The sequence below is a fragment of the Hemibagrus wyckioides genome, linkage group LG22 (assembly GCF_019097595.1).
Source record: "Hemibagrus wyckioides isolate EC202008001 linkage group LG22, SWU_Hwy_1.0, whole genome shotgun sequence".
Lineage (NCBI taxonomy): Eukaryota > Metazoa > Chordata > Actinopteri > Siluriformes > Bagridae > Hemibagrus > Hemibagrus wyckioides.
The window spans coordinates 7943366-7957170 of NC_080731.1; positions in this window are offsets into that span (position 1 = coordinate 7943366).

Genomic DNA, 13805 nt, shown 5'->3' on the forward strand with positions numbered 1-13805 from the left:
TTATTTATTTAAATGATGGGATTTTTATTTTTTATCAGACAGTGTTTATCAGAATTGGCTTCCATCAGGGAAATACTTCAGCGGAGATTATACAGTGTTCTACATTTTTGCCTACACATTTATGTAGACTTTAAGCATCATTCAACATCATTATGGTCAAACACTGTATTTTAATTCAATGTAATTCAGTTCAGTTTTATTTCTAGAGTGCTTTTATCCATGGAAATTATCACAAAGCAGCTTTCATTTATATTTCAGAATATTATATATAATTATAAAAAATATATCATTATACACTACCAGTCAAAAGTTTGGACACATCTTCTAATTCCATGGTCTTTCCTGACGTTTATTTCTTTCTACATTGTAAAACAATGCTGAAGGCGGCCGAAATACACAATAATGTCCTTTGAACAGTTGATATTGAGATATGTCTGCTACTGATGCTCTGTAAAGCCTTCATAACGGCTCTAATCTGAGGTGCTGTTAATTGGTGATTTCTGAGGCGGGTCACTCTAAATGAACTTCTCCTCTGCAGCAGAGGTAAGTTTTGGTCTTGCTTTCCTGGGATGGACTTCATGTGGGCCAGTTTCATCATGGTGCTTGATGGGTTTTGCAAATGCACTTGACAATACTGTTCTTGCAAGAACTATTCCAGAACACCTGACCTCCGTGTCTTAAAATAACAACTGACTGTTGTTTGTTGTCGTTACATATGGATTACTGAAGTCCATGTGTGTTATTTCATAGTTTTGAAATCTCCAGTATTGTTCTAGAATGTAGAAAATAAATCCCTAAACAAAAAACACTGAATTAAAAGGAGTGTCCAAACTTTTGACTGGTAGTGTATGTATAATGATAAATAATTTATATCTATTCCTAATGACCAGGGTTGGCAAGGAAAAAAATTCCCTGAGAGGATATGAGGAAGAAACCGAGAGAGGAACCAGACTCAAAAGGGAAGCCATCCTCATTTGGATGACATCAGAGAGTGTGATTATAAATTACATCCTTTCTACACTGGGTTGTGTAACCAGGAGCTTTTAGTCAACTTCTAAATCAATTTTGGAGTTTAATATAGATTTAACTTAAATTTCTTTTCCTGCAAATGCTTTCAAAACCGAGTTGTTCAAAGCCGGCACCATAGACTTCAAGAGCTACCATCCACAGCATCACAGATCAGGCATAACATTATGAGGGATATATTAGGCAGCAAGTGAACATTTTGTCCTCAAAGTTGATGTTAGAAGCAGGAAAAATGGACAAGCATAAGGATTTGAGCGAGTTTGACAAGGGCCACATTGTGATGGCTAGATGACTGGATTAGAGCATCTCCAAAACTGCAGCTCTTGTGGGGTGTTCCCGGTCTGCAGTGGTCAGTATCTATTTGAACTACTGTTGCTCACATTGCTGAAGAATTTAATGCTGGCTCTGATAGAAAGGTGTCAGAATACGCAGTGCATGACGGGTCAGGGCTGTTTTGGCAGCAAACGGAGGACCAACACAGTATTAGGCAGGTGGTCATAATGTTATGCCTGATCAGTGTATTACATGTTCACTGAATGAGACTTGAATTAAGTACTGATTGTTGCTGTATTAGTGGTACTGTCCACAGTAATCTCATGTATCTCTAGGCTGTCCTCCAAGTGATGAGACTCCAACCAGATGTAGGGCATCAGGATGGATCAGGCAGGTCCGGCGAGCAGGATTACTGATAGCATGAGTAACAAGAGAGAGAGAATATTAGGTATGTTTGTGATCACATAAGACACAAGTCATTAATTGTGAAAGCAAGACAAAATACCTACAAAGATATTTCTAATCCCTTTCTGACTGTGCTGTTCATTTTCTCCTGCTGTTTCCATATCCCCCGAACACCTTTTGGATTGAATTCTGGTCTGCTGGTTGTATTATTGCTTCGCGTTTCTGCTAGACAAGCAGAACCGTTTGTCAATGTTGAGGCTTTAAATCCGACGCCAGATTTCTCTGACAGATGCTGAGCAAGAATTTCCCGAAATGTTTTTTCCTGTTTCTAAAGGAACTGCAGATGGGTTACTGCAGACTGCTAACCTGCCTTGCTTCTCTGACTCGGATTGAAGGTCTCTTCTCAGGCTCAGTCCAGTGCACTTACTGAACTATGTTCTTGTTGATGCGAATGTACAGTCACATGCCTGTTGTTTTAGCTTTAGACATTTTTACAATATATTCACATTTATTATGATTCTTAATGTTTTACCGGAACAGTTTAAACACTTGCTGCACATTTAAATATTAAACATTAATATCTTACATGGTCGAGGACACGTGTCTCAAACACAAGGTCTCTCTGTATTCGAGAGATGAGAGATGTGTTTACAAGAAACGAATCAGAAATGTGTTAGACGTTAGTCTTTAGTGCGCTTCAGTGGTTCACTTCAAATCCCAGAACATATCATCCAGTACTCTCTCTCTCTCTCTCTCTCCCTCTCTCTCTCTCTCTCTCTCTCTCTCTCTCGCTCTCTCGCTCTCTCTCTGTGTCTGTCTCTGCCACTTTCTCTCTCGGTCTGCCTCTCTCTCTCTCTCTCTCTCTCTCTCTGTCTATCAGTCTCTCACTGTCTCACTCTGTCCTCTGTCTGTCACTCTTTCTCTCTGTCCTCTGCCACCCCCCCTCTCTGTCTCTCTCTCTCTCTCTCTCTCTCTCTCTCTGTCTATCAGTCTCTCACTGTCTCACTCTGTCCTCTGTCTGTCACTCTTTCTCTCTGTCCTCTGCCACCCCCCCTCTCTGTCTCTCTCTCTCTCTCTCTCTCTCTCACTGTCTCACTCTGTCCTCTGTCTCTGTCTCTCTCTCTCTCTCTCTCTCTCTCTCTCTCTGTCTGTCTCACTGTCTCTCTCTGTCCTCTGCCCCCCCCCCACACACACAATTAGTTTTAAATATGTAGGCCATCCACATTACAAGTTCCCCTAGCTGTTAAACAAAATATTAAATAGAATTAATAGAAATGAGTTCATTAAAACCTAGAATCATGTTATACATGCTGTTATACAAAACAATAAAGCACATACCTTCTAACCAGTAGAATTTGAGAATTTAATCTAATCTAATAGTGTGTACAGTGTGTGTAGTTTCTGTTCACTGTTCTTTATCGCTGAAATGTCCTATTGTACTTTCAGAGGCAAGTTATTTGTGTTAATGAACAGTAGACTGTGATTATGGTTGTATGGATTGGTGCTTTACGTGTCATTGCAGATTGTAGGTGTGTGTGTGTGTGTGTGTGGTGACTACACTCCCACTGTGTTATCTTCATAAAGGAGCACTGGTTAATGAATGATATGAAAATGCTGAATGGCTGCAGTGTATGTTTAAACTAGCTGAGGCACTTCATCACCTTCTTCCTGACCACCATCCAGTCTAAAAGATAAAAATATGTGCAGATGAGTATCAAGTCTGTGTGTTCCAGCAGGAGATGAGAGGCGTGGAAGCTGTGAGCTCCTGTTCTGAGTGTTACGGAACTGAGAGTACTCTCTGCCTGAGGGCCATGGCGTGGGAATATGGCCTGTGTGCCAGGCTTGGCTCTTTGTCTTTTCGGCCCTGGCATGGTTCTGTAGTCCTCAGCTCTCGCTGTAAACACAGAAACACACTCTGCTTTCAGCAGGATGGACATCAGGGCTCCGTGCCAAGCGAACCTGCTGCTACTTGATTGCAGCTTGAGGGTCTCGCTCCTTTCTGCTCTTTCTGCTGCTCTAGACAATGAATGTCTTTTTAAAAGTGGCAAATTCCTGTAGAAATTTTCAGGAACATGGGAATACAGACAGGACAAGCCGCTTTTCCCGCTGACTAAAAAACAACCAGTCACAAAACAGTCGTGAGCCCCTAATGAATGCTAAAATTCTAAGAGAGCTGATTTGTAATAATGATGCTCATCTTTCTGCTGCTTATTTAAGAACAAATAATTAATTTGCATAAATCATGCATAAGTATTTCTCAGTTGTCATATTAGTGTGTTTATTGGATAATTAAATACGAAGGGGGAAATTAAAATTAGTGTGTTAAAATTCTTATATCATATCAAATGGTAATAAAAATAAAACTTAAAATAAATTAAAATATATTTTTTAATATATTATTTGTTTTTTGTTTTTTTCTGAAAGCCCTTTTAAAATATATATATTATATATATATATATATATATATATATATATATATACATATATATATATATATATATATATATATATATATATATATATATATAAGTCGTTTATTTTTTTTATAAGAAATAAAACACTTTAGCCCAATTATTTTAAGGTTACAAGAAAAAAAAATTAACTGAATATCATGTTTTAAAAATTTTATGAAATATAAAAATAAATAAGTAAATACTGAAAATTAATAAACTGTATATGATCCATTTTAGTTACTCAAAGCAAGGAAATAAAATTAATTGTTTTTCCCTTTATTTTCTCCTTTTGAGTATGTAAACCTTTGCTCATACAAGCATAGGGAGAGTGCTCAGTGTGTTTCAGCATCTTAATCTCATCATTATTGATTAAAATGAGCTCAAAATGAATCCCCCAAAACATGAAACCGAAGATTACAGCTAAAGAGCTTATTACAAGATTTTTATAAAAAGTAAAGAAGTAAGAAAATCATATTCCTACTCAGGCACGTATCTGTGAGTGACGTCTTCCTGGATATGAATAGATACGTATGAAGGCTGACTAGAGATACCAGGCATATAGCGTCAGCTTCACAGGAAATACTTTCCAGATGTTATTAAAACAATGTCAGTGCCCTCACAAAGAGGTCAAATCTTTACGTCATGTATCTGTTGACAAAAATATGAAACAGTTAGGAAGTCCTAAAAGACAGTCTCTGTGTGATTACCATTTCTTTCGTAAACGCACACGTCGTCTCTACCGACTCTGACTCTCAGTGTGTCATCAGTGTTGTGTGTGATGTGATTACAATATTTCCTGTTAAAGTCCATCACAAGCTAGAGACAGCTTCCTGATCCAGCCATAAACATGATTAGAATATGTTCTTCTTTAGTCAAAGGCATTCTCAAAAAGACAAAAAGTGTGGACACACACACACACACACACACAGTGCATCGATCAGCCATAACATTATGAGCAGTGAGAGGTGAAGTGAATAACACTAATTATCTCCTCATCATGGCACCTGTTAGTAGGTGGGATATATTAGGCAGCAAGTGAACATTTTGTCCTCAAAGTTGATGTTAGAAGCAGGAAAAATGGACAAGCGTAAGGATTTGAGCGAGTTTGACGAAGGGCCAAATTGTGATGGCTAGACGACTGGATCAGAGCATCTCCAAAACTGCAGCTCTTGTGGGGTGTTCCCGGTCTGCAGTGGTCAGTATCTATCAAAAGTATCCTTTAAGTCCTGTAAGTTACAGAAATTAAAGCATCCTGGTGCCAGGTACCACAGCACACCTTCAGGAATCTAGTGGAGTCCATGCCTCGACCTGGTCATAATGTTATGGCTGATCGGTGTATGCTGTAACTGTTTAGGATGCATGCAGTAAAAGTGCAGCACATCCAGCGTGAGGGCGTTCTGTTTTTGCTCTGTTCGAAATGGCTGATTGAAAGTGCCAAGATTTTTTGCTCAGATTAAGCCTGATTCCTGTTCCACCCTCCTTTTAAATGCTGTAGCCATGAGTCAGAGCGAAAAGGGCATAATAGGAAAACAAAATCCCAAATCCACCCGACAGCTGTACAAGGCTTCACTCTGTGCTTCTCTTAATGTCACGCTTATCCCAGGATTCACGAATATTTGAAAGAAAAGAACCAGAGAGAGAGTTTAGCACTGATTTTTTTTTTTTTTTTTTAAATAAATCCCAGCTTGTAAGTAAGTGAGGGTCAGCTCACAGGTCAGCCATGTTACATAGTGGGTTCAGTGTCCTGCTGAAAGCCCAAGCAGTTTACAGCCACTCAGAGGCTCTTAATGTGCTGTTAGTGTAAAATAATCACCTTCACGATAGTCACTCTGTAACTCCTCTAATAACACACTCCTGATTGTATCGTTCCACTTATAATACAACAACTCAAACCTGTTTTTTTTATCTGTTTATAGTTACATTTAAGGGTCAATAAGAATGTTGTTTTTTGTTATCACTAACATTTCAGCAACTATCGATGATCATTATCTCACCAGTTTGTTTTTTTCCCCCCTTGAGTTTATCATCTTTCTTTCTGATTGTTACACAGTTCTGATACCGGAAACCTTTTACCCAAGTGCTAAATAAATGTTTCCACGTCCTCCAGTCGCTAGTTTCACAACCTTTAACCAAATCAGAATATTCAGCTGTGCTGTGGGGCAGTCACACGGCCTCCACACCATCCCTACAACAACAGGCCTCCCCTTACCAGCTTGCCATCACAATTTGGCCCTTGTCAACCTCGCTCAAATCCTTACGCTTGCCCATTTTTCCTGCTTCTAACACATCAACTTTGAGGACAAAATGTTCACTTGCTGCCTAATATATCCCACCCACTAACAGGTGCCATGATGAGGAGATCATCAGTCTTATTCACTTCACCTGTCATTTTGGGGGATGATGATGATCCGAGATCAAATATTATAGCACTGATGATCTTTTAGCATGTGTTGGAACAAAAATACCTTTTGAAAGTGTCAGGCTGTGTTCACTACACTACAATCGGAACATCTTATTTATTCCAGGCTTGTAGTCATACATCCACTTCTCCTTTCTTACTACCTTCCTATGAACGGTCACTATGCGTCTTCTAAAATAAACTGACCCCTTTCCGATAAGAGTCATTTTTAGCCACGTGAGACTGCTTGTCTGATCAGATCAGCATGTTTTTTAAACTCGAGTATGGGCTGAATTATAGGATTACCCTCGATGAAAAAGATGTTCGTGTGAGTCGGTTATTTTGTATGTGACAGAATGTGCTGTTGTTTGAGGAAAATAATCAACAGTGATGCGATGTAAAGCCAAGCAAAGTGATGTTATTTTACCTTTAAATGTATTGTTTAACTATTACCACGCTTCTGATTGGTTAGAAAGTGCTGATTAATTGCGTAAGTACTACAGAAAGCTGGATCATCTATCACTGTGTCACATTTCAGGTAGAAAACTTTGGTCTGAGGGAACATTGTACAAATCAGATATGTCTCCTTCTGTTTAAGGCTTTATGTTTAAGTGTTAAAGGTCTAAGCGAGTACACGGTTGCAGACTGACGTCATTTAAACTTGTTAGCAGGTTACAGCCAACCTTCTGAGTCAGGTTTACCCTTTGTACTGTGAGACACGCAGCTCTTGTGTTACAGATTTCAGTTGGATCTGCTCTTGAACTACTTTCTAAAACTAGAATATCCATCCCTACAACAACCGGCCTTCCTCACCTGCTTGCCCAGTTTACTGGCACCACCAGTGCCACCTCCCCAGCACACCATAGCAAAGGAATATTGCATATAGTATCCTAAAGTGACTGAGTCAAATCAACTGCATCATCAGCTTAAACTTCACCGGAAAACCATCAACCTGGAGTCACTTGCACCAATCAGGCATAACATTATGACCACCTGCCTAATATTGTGTTGGTCCCGCTTTTGCTGCCAAAACAGCCCTGACCCTTCGAGGCATGGACTCCACTAGATCCCTGAAGGTGTGCTGGCACCAAGATGTTAGCAAGTTGTGAGGTGGGGCTTCCATGGGCCCCATTTCGCAACTTACAGGACTTAGTTGGATCTACTCTTGAACTACTTTCTAAAACTAGAATATCGTGATAAAACCGCATGAACGACGACCAGCGCTCGCCTAAACAAGCCACAGAGAGCCGATACTTCGCCACCTGACTTTCTGTTATCCGTTAGTACTTTCGCGGCCTGATGGCTGGAACTTGTATCAAGCCAGACGCTGAGCCTGAAATGATGAGCCGACATATTTCTCATGGTGAAAAGCCAGCTGTTCTGTCTTAGACATCAGCGTTTTGCATTCGTCCCACTCATGATACAAATCTCAGAAACGCTTCAAGCCGATCCGTTTTAAACTTTTCTACGAAAGTCCATATTACTGTACATATTCACTCACATGGTCTCAGAGCAGATTTACAGTAATTGGGTGGTTTCACATGTATTACTTGGTAAAAATAAACCAAACCAGAAAGGGAGGCAGCTGCAAGTGATCTCAGGGTTTTTAATGTTCACAGATTTTAGTAAGCAGATTTAAAGTGTATTGATGTGGTCTCGGGAACCCTTTGCTGTTCACACCATAACTCCTTAAGAACTCCTCCAGACCTCCAGCTAGGTGTTGATATCTGTCGCATTTTGTCCTGGATGCTCTGACGTAACTTTTTTTTATTTACTTATACACATCATAAACAACCAGACCGACTTTGTTTTTATCGGTTATCAGTTTGTTTTTTACGTTTGTGCAAGGTACTTCTGGTGAAAAAAAGTAGAGTGATGTGTCTTTGTGCTCACGGTTTGCTTATAGGACCTTTTAAGGTGGTCTGAGATTATTTGGAGTGTTCACATATAAATGTTATATCAGGACGAGACCACTGTTCAAATGAAATACACCGATCAGGCATAACATTATGAGCAGTGAGAGGGGAAGTGAATAACACTGATGATCTCCTCATCATGGCACCTGTTAGTGGGTGGGATATATTAGGCAGCAGGTGAACATTTTGTCCTCAAAGTTAGAAGCAGGAAAAATGGACAAGGATTTGAGCGAGTTTGACAAGGGCCAAATTCTCCAAAACTGCAGCTCTTGTGGGGTGTTCCCGGTCTGCAGTGGTCAGTATCTATCAAAAGTGGTCCAAGGAAGGAACAGTGGTGAATCGGTGACAGTGTCATGGGCGGCCAAGGCTCACTGATGCACGTGGGGAGCGAAGGCTGGTCCGTGTGATCCGATCCAACAGACGAGCTACTGTTGCTCAAACTGCTGAAGAAGTTAATGCTGGTTCTGATAGAAAGGTGTCAGAACACACAGTGCATGACGGGTCAGGGTTGTTTCGGCAGGAAAAGCAGGACAAACATAATATTCATAATGTTATGCCTGATCGGTGAAAATCCCTAAAGCTGAGACCCAAAAAAAACCTTGAGAGGGACCAGATTCACAAGTCTTGGTATGATTTTCAGTGATGATGCATAAAGACACAGTACTATGTGTGTGGAAGGATGAGGAGTCGAAGAACATTGTCAATAAAAATCCCAGGATGTGCACAGGCCAGTGTTTTCGATTACACCAGCAGATACAAAAAGGTCACAAGGTTCTGAGAGCTGCAGTGTGATCTCATTGCACTGGAACCCTGAATCATTTGCTTCCACTTTTATCTTGAGATGTGGTGTTTCCTGTTTCCTGAATCTTCCATTTTTTGAGACCTCTGTGTCCGATGGCTCGCCTGCTGCAGGCTGAAGAACAGTTAAGCGAGTCCAAGAGTCAGTCACAGCAGAGTGCAAAGAAACACACGTAACTGTGAGCTCTCAGGGTTACTGGTCACAGTGGTTGGAGTGATGTAATCGAATATGAATGCACTATTTGGACATGATCTTAAACAGATACGTGCACTTTTGTTTTTTGGGGCTTTTTTTTTTTTAAGAATGTTTGTGAGAAAGTTACACAAGTCAGACCCACAAACTAGCAGCAGTCTTTCTAAACCTCAGGCTTTCAAACGATTGTCACAAGATGGATGCTGAGAGATGCAGCTGCAGTTTTTTATTAAACAGCAAGTAAACTATCCAAAACGCTAAGAATCAGTAAGACACGCACCGGTCAGTGATTGGCAAACAGGACGAACTAGATGAAGCAATAACACAAGAACTGTCAGGAAAAACAGGGTTAGACCAGGCCAGTGTACAAAAATAAATAAATAAAGGCTCGGTATATTCAGGAGATAAACTGAGTGAATAATTTACAAAGAAGTAGTGACTGAAAGTGGCTTATACAGTGAAGTGTGTGTGCATGCGTGTGCGTGCGTGTGTGTGTGTGATTGTAAGAAGTCCGGTGACTGTGAACGAGGAAGTGTGTGTGCATTGTGGGAAGTTGAGTGTGATCATGATTGTAGGCTGTGATTCGTGTTGAGAAATAAAGTTCGAAGACTAATTAATCCTGACAACCATAAAATACGATTTCTATGCTCAAGCCAACAGTTTGTTTCCACTACATCTTTTATTATACGATAAAAAATCTGATTCAATATAATCCAAATTATGTGCTCAAAATCTGCTGTAGATTTGATGTTAATTCATGAACGTTAATGATGATGAGAATTTATTCTATTTATATTGATATTTATATTTAGAGTTATAAGTAAATTACCTTTCTGGCCCATGTACACAAAAACTAAAAATATATTATTATTATTATTATTATTATTATTATTATTATTATTATTACAAATAATAATAATAATAATAATAATAATAACAATATTATATATTATTATTATTATTATTTATTTATTTATTTATTTATTTATTTATTTATTTTATTACAAATAAATGCTAATAATAATAATGCAAAAATAAAAAAGTAACAAATTATTATTATATTATATTATAATACTAATTATTATTATTTTATTTTTTTACTTTTTTTTTTTATTTTTTCATTTTTATTATTAGCACTTATTTGTAACCTATATTTTACAGCTCAGTGAAATTCTTTTCTTCACACTGACCATGTTGTTAAGAAGTTGTGGTCAGAGCACAGGGTCAGGTATGATACAGTGCTCCAGAGCAGAAAGGGTTAAGGGCCTTGCTTAAGAGCTCAACAGGGGCAGCTTTGGTGATACTAGGGCATGAAACCTTGACCTTCTGATCGGTAATCCAGGGCCACTAACTTATATTACTCACCATTTTTCTGTCTATTGTGAAAATAATTAATTCATATCATTCATAATAATGAATGTGTGTTCATTTATCGTCACTTAAATCGGTGCATCGATTTAACACCTTGAATAACCACATGGTCAGGGTCAGTGTGGTGTTTCCTTCATTTATTAGAAATGATTGTGTGAAGATCCTAACAAGTGATATAGCTGAGGCTGAGGCACTGTCAGAGCCCCATATTTACAGACCAGTCCTGACAGCTCTGGCATCTCTGCCTCTGTTATTTTTCCCCCAGTGTTTCCAGTTTGTGTATCAGTGTAGTAGATTCTCTACATTTGTGTAAAACTGAAACAGATAAATGAAAACATGACATTAATATCAGTGTTGATTTTTCAGAGCTCTAGCAGGCGGTGCTTATGCAAACAAACAGCGCTATCTCATGAGGCATTCGCAGCACGTTACGGGCCGTTAGCCAGACCTGCCCCGCTCTCCAGTGAATTCTAAAAAGCACTCCACCCAGCCTGTACAACTCAAACATCACACACCACCACCACTTCATCCAGTACCGCAGTCAGATCACATTTCTTCTAGCCTCCATCCACCTTCCACACACATCTACCCAGCAAGTGCAGAGAGCTTTACATGCCTGTTCATTTCTTCTCTGCATGAAGTGAGGTGATATGTGTGTGTGTGTGCGGCTAAGCGTGACGGTTCTACCTGACAGAAAGCTCAGGAATGTTGGACCGCTAGGCGTTCTTTTCTAGCTCTTTCTCTCTAGCTTTGTTTTTATAGCCCTGCACAGGAAACCCTGTCCAGTGGGGCTTCATTCAGGTTGTCTGAAAAAAAAAAATGCTGACTGTTTCTTCCTCCCTCTGGCTGCTCACCAAGAGGCCTGCATTTTTCACCCACACAGAAATGCTTCTCTGCGGGTGATGCGCTATCTCTGTCTCTGATTTATATCTCAAATAACAATTAAGACTGGAGGTAAAATGGATATTGCCTGAGAGGTTCAGAGCGTTTCACACAGCAGCACTTTCAGCTATCTCCGTCTATCTTCGCATTAGTATTTCAGCCCTGTGTGTTTACATGGAGTATAAATTAGAACCAGATAATAAAATACATGCCTAAATATATCTCTGCTACATCATATACAATACCTTTTTTTTTTTTTTTTAGAACAAGCTTTCCTACACATATTGTTGCTGGTGATTTGCTATTAATCTTAAAAGATGCACTAATAATTCATTTTTTAAATGCCTTGTAAATATAATATTTAATACAATATTTAAACAAATGTGAAAAGAAGATAACAAGAAAAATAAATAAATAAATAAATAAATATAAAAAAAAAAAATATATATATATATATAATGTATATATAATATTTATAATATTTTTATATATTATATATAAATATATAAATAAATAAAAATAAATAAATGATGTAATCTATATATATACAAATGTGTTTTGAAAATGAAATATAAAATATACATTTTATAATAAAAAAAATGTTTGTGTAAATGAAATATAAAATATAAATACAATATAAAATATAAATGAAAAATAAATGAAATATTTTATATATACAAGGTGCCAGGGAACTAGAAGATATTGCACATAATAAGATATTCTGTAATGTTTAATAATTTTTTTTATGGAACTATATAGAATAATAATTTATTTAAAACAATATATGTTTCGGATGAAGTTATTTGTCACAATTGTGTAGATTCTTTTTACAATTTTTTTGTATTTTTTTCTGCATTTATCTGATTTTAGCAGCATCAAAATATACTTTCTCTATGGTTGAAGTGAATTTATTGTATTAGTTGATCGAATGTGTACACTAGCCATGTTAAAGACTGACACTGTGACTAAAAACGGCTTTAAAACTCCCTCGGGGTGCGCATTTCTCTGAAAGAATGTAAAGCATAAAGCACAGCACCAGGTGTCAAGTTGCCAAGTTGTCATGGAGCGACTGCATCATCACCCAGCGGCTCTCTTGAGGTTAAGTGGTTTGTTGCTTCTCTGCCAGTGTTTATTGCCCCGAGGTTGCACGTCATTGCTGCATGGCTCACTCTGGCCTGAATAACAGCACCAGATTTATTCACTGGGCTAGCCACGAGCATCACGAACGAATCAACTTATTTATTCACATGTACCGAAAACATTAGCGGTCGTATGCTTAGCTAGTGATGCATCTGCATATGAGGTGTGATTTATGAGTTGAGGAGTTGTCTGTTTAACACAAAAGGGCAACAAATGAAGCAGAGAACTATGTTGTCTCATTATGAGTCATTCAGAGAACATCTCCCCTTAACTGCGTTTCTCTCTGAATATACAGACCACTTGTTACTTTCAGTTTGCCTGATCTGATTATGTCGCAGTCAAGTGGCTCATACGATTCTAATCAGTCAGCCAGTTTTAATGTCAGCGCTGTAGGATTCAAGATTGTCACGAACAGTTATACACTGATCAGGCATAACATTATGATCACCCGCCTAATATTGTGTCGGTCCCCCTTTTGGTGCTAAAACAGCCCTGACCCGTGGAGGCACGGACACCACTAAATCCCTGAAGGTGTGCTGTGGTATCTGGCACCAAGATGTTATCAGCAGGTCCTGTGAGTTGTGGACTTAAAAATGTAAGGGCGTCTGCCCAATGGAATGACCGAGTCTTTATGGACTCCTAAAGGATCTGTAAGGTGGAGTCTCTTGGCCTTAGGGAAGAAGATCCTCCAGTCTCAAGACGTTTTCTGCATTGACATGTCTTCATCTGACCTTTACAGGCCATTACAGATAACCCTTTATGTTCCCCCTTTGTGTTCAAAGCTTTGTTTTATAGTGATGAAAGACAAACCTGTATAACTTTATATTAGTACTTTATCCAGTTTGAATGATACACTTGAATCGTTTGTGTGTAATGTTTTGAAGGGTGCTAATAATTCTGGAGTTACCTTTAAGACTTTAAGAAGCTTCAGACGGTAGAGTTAATTAACT